The sequence below is a fragment of the Rattus rattus genome, chromosome X (assembly GCF_011064425.1).
Source record: "Rattus rattus isolate New Zealand chromosome X, Rrattus_CSIRO_v1, whole genome shotgun sequence".
Classification (NCBI taxonomy): domain Eukaryota; kingdom Metazoa; phylum Chordata; class Mammalia; order Rodentia; family Muridae; genus Rattus; species Rattus rattus.
Window position 1 is genome coordinate 126,679,484 of NC_046172.1, and position 9,095 is coordinate 126,688,578.

The following is a 9,095-nucleotide window of genomic DNA, read 5'->3' on the forward strand; positions in this document are numbered from 1 at the left end:
AATTGAGATTGCAGATGTTTCTCTGACAGAGCATTTTCTTTGCGTGGCTGAAGCATCCTTTCTAAGCCATTCACACTTCAAGTTTTAGTCAAATCGGTCAGTCGTTGTTCTGGTTAGTGACAGGAACAGATTTTCTTTCCACATCTCTGCTGTTGTGGAGCAGGATCTCAGTTAATCAGTTCTGCTTAAAGTTCCAGTTGATGTGCCTCTGCACTGACTTTGATTTTATATAGAGAGAAATATTCTTTGCATTTCTTATTAGAATCTAAGTCTCCAGGATATAAAGAATTTTTCTTCTGTTTTAGTCATGAACTGGGTCTACTATATGACTATAACTACCTGTAATTGCCTGAAAATATAATTTTAGCTGATGTCTCAGTTGAGCCTATCTGACATTCAAACAAATCAGAGTGCATCTGGTTAGCTGATAGCAGAAATCCACAGGGCCTATTTACAAAGGTCTAGTAACTTGGGAAGAGGGCTAGCAGAAGGAAAAGATAAGGGGAGGGAGGGAGATGAGGAGAAGAAAAGCAAGAAATGTCAGGAAGGGTTTGGGACATGGGTAATTAGTTGGAAAAGATGAGACAGAGGAGAGAAGAGAGCTCAGTTCTTTCTACTGGACATGACTTTTGCCTTTCTGTTTTAAATAGAAGCCCTGTTAGAGGCAGCAGAAAGACCTGTACTTACAAAGAACCTGTGAGACACCTGAGATCATATGCTATGGTCAGGTTTCAGGCTACCTTAATGATTCAACAAGCAATTGAACACTGATGTAGCTATGGGATACCGAGAAACTCACTAAAAATGCTGTGTGGCCTTTAGCCTTTAGAATGCTGCAGGGCCTGTCCCTTGCAGAAATAATGTAATAGGTAGCAGGTTCATGGTACCTGACTCTTCAAAGCTTACAGAACACTCCTTTTGCATAGGATGCATTAATTACTGCCTTCTGGCATTTCTTTTTTACAAGAAATCTGGACAGCAAGTGGGACCTATGTATTTCTAATCACATTAGTATATCAGTTCCAGTCTTGATTACTGAATTGGTAACAGTCTGAAGGAAAATAAATCTGGAAAGAAGTTGAAGTCATCATTTTGTTCCTCTATTCTTCCATGGTTTAACCATTGTGGTCACATGGCAAATCATGACAGAAAATAGAGAAATAAGACCATTTAAGTGGGTATTGTTGATATTCTTTCTAAGCTCCACCAATAGCCAGGTATGCCCCACCCCACAGTTTCCTGGCAACAGCCAGCTGTGCCTGACTATAAAGGGGGCTGCTTGTCCCCTCCTCTTGCTCTTGCTCTCCCTTGCTCTTCCTCTTCTTGTGTCTTCTTTGTCCCTGTCTCTTCTCTCCCTACCCCTCTCCCTCCCCCCAAGATGTGTTCATGGCTGGTCTTTCTTTTCTTCTTCCACTCTTCTCTCATTAAACCTTTCCACATAGAACCATGTTGGTTTGGTGTGCTTTGTCTGGGTGCGAGCTGAGATTTAAACCCCAACAGGTATAGTATGGCCTCACCTCAATGGGCACTGAAGGAATTATATAATCTCTTTGGCTGTGTCCAGTTTTAGAATGTGGCAGATATGGAGGACATCATCGTATAAATAATCTAGGTCACAGGCATTTGCTAGTCATTAACTCAGGTTCATGAGGTAAAGGAAGGTGCCTAGAAAAGTGGGTGCTAGAGGATCATTAGTAAACTTACCAGTGTCCTGAGTAGATCAAGGAATAGGTAAAGCCCAAAGGTTGACAGGAAACTTACCTCACTCTCCCTCCTAAACTGTCCCTCATCTTCATGTGCCCATTGAAGTTTACAATGTGTTTCCAGGTTCATTCACTTGTTTAACACTTAGCTACAGGAAAGGATATGTTTGTTACCTTCTGCCTTCAGGAGCTCTTTGTTTAGTCTAAGAATTGGCTAAAAGATATATAAAAACCAATTTTAATATTTTGCTAGTTCAGTAGTAGTCTCACAATGTATAAAACTCAAGAGAATGGTGATATTATTGAAACTTTCATAGCATCCTGAGCCTGAAGTGGTAGGGGTAGAGAAGACATAGGCAAGAGATGGGGAGGAAAGTAGGATAAATGGAGGTGGCTTTTTAAAATGATATAAGTTGTCTCTGGATGGTTCTTTTCCTGGTACAGATATTATCACTATTAAAAAATTCTTTGTAGCTCTTCTATTCTGAAACAATGCTCTGAGCAGACCTTGGGCTCTGGCTCTGCTCCCAGTCCTAAAACACCCAGAGGAAGCCCAACTCCCAGGTGCTATAAATCACACAGGATCAGAGGTGAGGAGACCATAACATCTCCCTCAAAACCTGGAGTAACTGGGTTCCCGAGGATCCAGGGATGCAGGATCTCCTGCCCAGACAGGGACATGGGTCCCTTCTCGTCTGAACCAGTGCGCTGAGCAGATCTGGGGTAATGGCTCTGCACCCACTTTTATAACACCTAGAGGGAGCCCGACTCCTAGGTGTTCTGGAACACCCAGGATAACAGGATCACAGAGGAAGCTCAACTTTCGGGAGATCTGAGACAACCAGAAGCACTGGAGCTCTGACACCCACAAGATCACAGTTGAGGCCACTACATTTTCACCAACACCCAGCGTAACTGGGATCCACACAGAAACAAGGGAAACCCAAATCCCATCAGCCAGAGGCACAGGTTCCTTCCAGCTTGCACCTTTGCCTGGAGCAAACCCAGGGTTCTGGCTCACACAAAGATTTCAGGATCCCAGAGACAGCTAGACTCCCAGAAGAACTGACACACCCAGGATCTCAGGAACACAGGATCCCAGAATCACAGAATGACAAAGACAGCTGGCTCTGAGAAGTTGCGGACACAACCAGGATCAAAGGAGGTACAGGCACCAGTCGGAGACAGCAAGAACAAGTAGCATTAAAAGATAACCAGATGGCTACAGGCAAGCACAAGAATATAAGCTACAAAAAAAAAAAAAAAACAACAACAACAAAAAAAAAACAAAACCCCAGGACTATTTGCCATCATTAGAACCCAGTTTTCCCACTACAGCAAGTCCTGGATACACCATCACACTAGAAAGGCCAGATCTGGATTCAAAATCACATCTCATGTTGATGATAAAGGACTTTAGGAATGATGTAAATAACTCCTTTAAGGAAATATAGGTGGTAAGACACAGGTAAATAGGTAGAAGACCCTAAACAGGATACACAAAAATCACTTAAAATATTACAGGAAAACACAACCAAACAGGTGAAGAAACAAAACCATCTGGGATCTAAAAATGGAAATAGAAGCAATAAAGAAATCACAAAGGGAGACAACCCAGGAGGTAGAAAACTAGGAAAGAGACCAGGAGTCACAGACTGAAGCATCAAAAACAGAATACAAGAGAGAGAAGAGAGAATGTCAGGTCAAGATGATACCTTAGAGAACATTGACACAATAGCCAAAGAAAATTCAAAATTGAAAAATCTCCTAACCTCAAACATCCAGGAAATGCACGAAAAATTATAAGACCAAACCCAAGGATAACAGGTATGGAAGAGAGTGAAGATTTCCAACATAGATGGTCAGTAAATATCTTCAACAAAATTATAGAAAAAAACCTCTCTAACCTAAAGAAAGAGATGTCCATGAATATACAAGAAGACTACAGAACTCCAAATAGACTGGACCAGAAAAGAAATTCCTCCTGTCACTTAATAGTCAAAACACCAAATGCAATAAACAAAGAAAGAATATTAAAAGCAGTAAAGAATAAAGGTCAAGTAACATATAAAGGGATACCTATCAGAATTAAAGCAGACTTCTAACAAGAGACTAGGAAAGTCAGAAGATCCTGGGCAGATGTCATATAGACCCTAAGAGAGCACAAATGCCTGCCCAGGCTACTATACCTAATGAAACTCTCAATTACCATAAATGGAGAAACCAGGATATTCCTTGACATAACCAAATTTACACAATATATTCACACAAATAGAGCCCTACAAAGGATAATGGAAAAGTCCAACACAATGAGGAAAACTACACCCTAGAAAAAACAAGAAAGTAATCTTCTTGGAACAAACCCAAAAGAAGATAGCCACACAAACATAATTCTACCTCTAACAACAAAAATAACAGAAAGCATCAAGCACTCTTCCTTAATAGTTCTTAACATCAATGAACTCAATTCTCCAATGAGAAGATATACACTAACTGAATGGATAAACAGGACCCATCATTTTGCTGCATACAGGAAACGCACCTCAGTGACAAAGAGAGACACTACCTCAGAATAAAACACTAAATTTTTTTTCCAGCAAATGGTCCCAAGAAACAAGCTGGAGTAGCTATTCTAATATCGAATAAAATTGACTTTCAACCAACAGTTATCAAAAAAGATAAAGAAGGATACTTTATACTCATCAAAGGAAAAATCCACCAAGATGAACTCTCAATTCTGAACATTCATGCACCAAATGGAAGGGCACCTACATTAATAAAAGAAACTTTACTGAAACTCAAAGAATATATTGTACCATACATAATAATAGTGAGAGACTTCAACATCCCACTCTCATCAATGGTCAGAACATGAAAACAGAAATGTAAAAGAGACACAAGTGAAACTAACAGGAGTTATAAATCAAAGGGATTTAACAGGTATCTATAGACCATTTCACCCCAAAACAAAAGAATATACCTTCTTCTGAGCATCTCATGGTACCTTGTCCAAAATTGACCATATTATTGGTCACAAAACATGCCTCAAATGATAAAAGAAGATTGAAATAATCCCATGCATCCTATTAGATCAGGAAGGGCTAAGACTGGTATTCAATAACAAAAGCAAAACAAACAAACAAAAAACAAAAAACAGAAAGCACACATACATATGGAAGCTGAACAATGCTCTACTCAATGATAACTTGGTAAAAGAAGAAATAAAGAAAGAAAAGAAAGACTTTTAGAATTTAATAAAAATGAAGGCACAACATACCCAAACTTATGGAACACAATGTACACAGTGCTAAGAGGAAAACTCATAGCTCTGAGTGCCTCCAAATAGAAACTGGGGAGACCATACACTAACAGATTGACATCACACCTCAAAACTCTAGAACAAAAAGACATAAATTCATCCATGAGGAGTAGACTGCAGGAGATAATCAAACTCAGGCCTGTAATCAATGAACTAGAAACAAAAAGAACTATATAAAGAATCAACAAAACCAGGATCTGGTTCTTTGAGAAAATCGGCAAGATAGATAAACACTTAGCCAGACTAGCAGACAGCACAGAGAGACAGTATCCAAATTAACAAAATCAGAAATAAAAAGGAAGACATAACAACAGAAACTAAGGAAATTAAAAAAAATATCAGATTCTACTACAAAAGCCTATACTCAGCCAAACTGGAAAAATCTGGAGAAAATGGACATTTTCTAAACAGATTCTGGGTACCAAAGTTAAATCAGGATCAGATAAACCATCTAAACAGTACCATATCCCCTTAGTCTCCCAACCAAAAACAGTTCAGGACCAATGCATTTAGCACAGAATTCTATCAGACCTTGAAAGAAGAACTAATATGAACATCAAACTATTCCACAAAATAGAAACAGAAGGAACACTACACAATTCCTTCTATGAAGCCACAGTTACTTTTATACCTAAACCACACAAAGACCCCATAAAGAAAGAGAACTTCAGACCAATATCCCTTATGAATATTGACACAAAAATACTCAATAAAATTCTTGCAAACTGAATCCAAGAATACATCAAAACAGTCATTCACCATGACCAAGTAAGCTTCATCCCAGGGATGCAGGGATGGTTCAAATATACAGAAATTCATCAATGTAATTGACTATATAAAGAAACTCAAAGAAAAAAAACACATGATCATTTCATTAGAGGCTGAGAAAGCATTTGACAAAATTCAACACACTTTCAGGATAAAAAGTCCTGGAAAGATAAGGAATTCAAGGCCCATAACTAAACATAGTAAATGCAATATAGAGCAAACCAGTGTCCAAAATTAAACTAAATGGAGAGATACTTGAAGCAATCCAAATAAAATCAGGGACTACAAAGGCTGCCATCTCTCCTACCTATTCTTTCTACAGTACTTGAAGTCCTAGCAAGAGCAATTAGACAACAAAAACAGATCAAAAGGATATAGATTGGAAAATAAGAAACCAAAATCTCACTATTTGTGGATGATATGATAGTATACTTAAGTGACCCCAAAACTTCCATCAGAGAACTCCTAAACCTGATAAGCAACTTCAGCAAAGTGGCTGGATATAAAATTAACTCAAACAAATCAATAGCCTTCCTCTACTCAAAGGATAAACTGGCTGAGAAAGAAATTAGGGAAATGTCACCCTTCACAATAGACACAAAGAATGTAAAATACTTTTTGTGATCCTAACCAAGCAAGTGAGATATCTGTATGATAAGAATTTCAAGTCTCTGAAGAAAGAAATTGAAGATAATCTCAGAAGATGGAAAGACCTCCCATGCTCATGGATTGGCAGGATTAATATAGTAATAATGGCTATCTTGCTGAAAGCAATCTATAGATTCAATACAAACCCCATCAAAATCCCAAGTCAATTCTTCACAGAGTTAGCAAGAGTAATTTGCAAATTCATTTGGAATAATAAAAAACCCAGGGTAGTGAAAACTATCCACAACAGTAAAAGAACTTGGGAGGAGAATCACCATCCCTAACTTCCAGCTGTACTACAGAGAAATAGTGATAAAACCTGTATGGTATTGGTACAGAAACAGGGAGGTAGATCAACAGAATAGAGTTGAAGACCCAGAAAGGAAACCACACACCTATGGTCACTTGATCTTTGACAAAGGAGCTAAAACAATCCAGTAGAAAAAAAGACAGCCTTTTCAACAAATGATTCTGATTCATCTTGTGGTCAGTATGTAGATGAATACAAATCGATCCATTCTTATCTCCTTGTACAAAGTTCAAGTCCAAGTGGATCAAGGACCTCCACATAAAACCAAATACACTCAAACTAACATATGAGAATGAAGGGAAGATCCTCAAACACATTGGCACAGAGGAAAATTTTCAGAACAGAACACCAATGGCTTATGCTCTAAGATCAAAAATCAACAAATGGGACCTTATAAAATTGCAGAGCTTCTGTAAGGCAAAGGACACTGTAAAAAGGATAAAACATAAACCAGCAGATTAGGAAAAGATCTTTACCAATCCTACATCTGATAGAGGGCTAATATCCAATATTTAGGAAGAACTCAAGAAGTTAGACTCCAGAGATTTAAATTGTCCAATAAAAATGGGGTACAGAGTTAAACAAAGCATTCTAAACTGAGGAATATTGAACGACTGAGAAGCACCTAAAGAAAGGTTCAACATCCTTAGTCATCAGGGAAATGCAAATTAAAACTACCCTGAGATTCCACCTCACACCTATAGTCAGAATGGCTAAGATCAAAAACTCAGGAGACAACAGATGCTCGTAAGGGTGTGGAGAAAGAGGAACACTTTTCCATTGTTTGTGGGATTGCAAGCTGGTACAATCACTCTGGAAATCAGCCTGGCAGGTCCCGGAAAGTCAGACAGAATACTACCTGAGGACCCAGCTATATCACTCCTGGGCATATACCCAAAAGATGCTCCAACATATAACAAGGACACACGCTCCACTATGTTTATAGCAGCTTTATTTATAAAAGCCAGAAGCTGGGAAGAAACCAGATGTCCTTCTACAGAGGATTGGATACAGAAAATGAGGTACATTTACATAATGGAGTACTACTCAGCTAAAACAATGACTTCATGAAATTCTTAGACAAATGGATGGAACTAGAAATTATCATCCTGAGTGAGGTTACCCAGCCACAAAAGAACACACATGATATGCACTCACCGACAAGTAGATATTAGTCCAAAAGCTGGGAATACTGAAGATACAATTCACAGAGCAAATGAAGCTCAGAAGAAGAAAAGACCAAAGTGTGGATGCTTCAGTCCTTCTTTGAAGGGGGAACAAAATACCCACTGGAGGAAATATCGAGGGAAAGTGGGGAACAGAGATGAAGGAAAGGCCATTCAGAGACTACCACACATGGGGATCCATCCCACATGTAGTCATCAAACCCAGACACAAATGGGGGATGCCAAGATGTGCACGCTGACAGAAGCCTGATATAGCTGTTTTCTAGAGGCTTTGCCAGAGCCTGACAAATACAGAGGTGGATGCTCACAACCCACCATTGGACTGAGAATGGGGTCCCCAATGTATGAGTTAAAAAATGGACTGAGGTAGCTGAGGGGGTTTGCAACTCCATAGTAAGAACAACAAGACCAACCAACCAGACACCCTAGACCTCCCAGGGACTAAACCACCTACCAAAGAGTACACATGGAGTGACCCATGTTTCCAGTTGTTCATGTAGTAGAGGATGGTCTTGTTGGGCGTCAATCAGAGGAGAGGCCTTTGGTCCTGTGAAGGCTTGATGCCCCACTGTAGGGGGAATGCCAGGGCGGGGAGGTGAGAGGATTGGTTGTTTGGTTAGTTGAGCATGCTCATGAGGATGGGATAGGGTGTTACTGGAGGGGAAACTGGGAAGGGGAATATCATTTGAAATGTAGATATAGAAAATATCTAATAAAAAATGAAAAATTCCTTGTAAATATAGGTTGGAAGACTCTGCATTTTTACAAAACAACCAGTTGAATTCACTAGCGTAGTATATAGTATTCTTAAGTTATTATAACATGTTCTACAATCATAGTTCGTTGTTGAATCATCTTAAATATTAGCAATGTTTTAATCATTATCAACATAAAATATATGGGGTAGAGAATTAAAAGTATTTCTAAAACTGATTTTACATATTTAAGAAATAATTGTGTCCATTTTCAGCAAATGGTGCTGGTTCAATTGGAGGTCAACATGTAGAAGAATGCAGATCGATCCATGCTTATCACCCTGTACAAAGCTTAAGTCCAAGTGGATCAAGGACCTCCACATCAAACCAGACACACTCAAACTAATAGAAGAAAAACTAGGGAAGCATCTGGAACACATGGGCACTGGAAAAAATTTCCTGAAC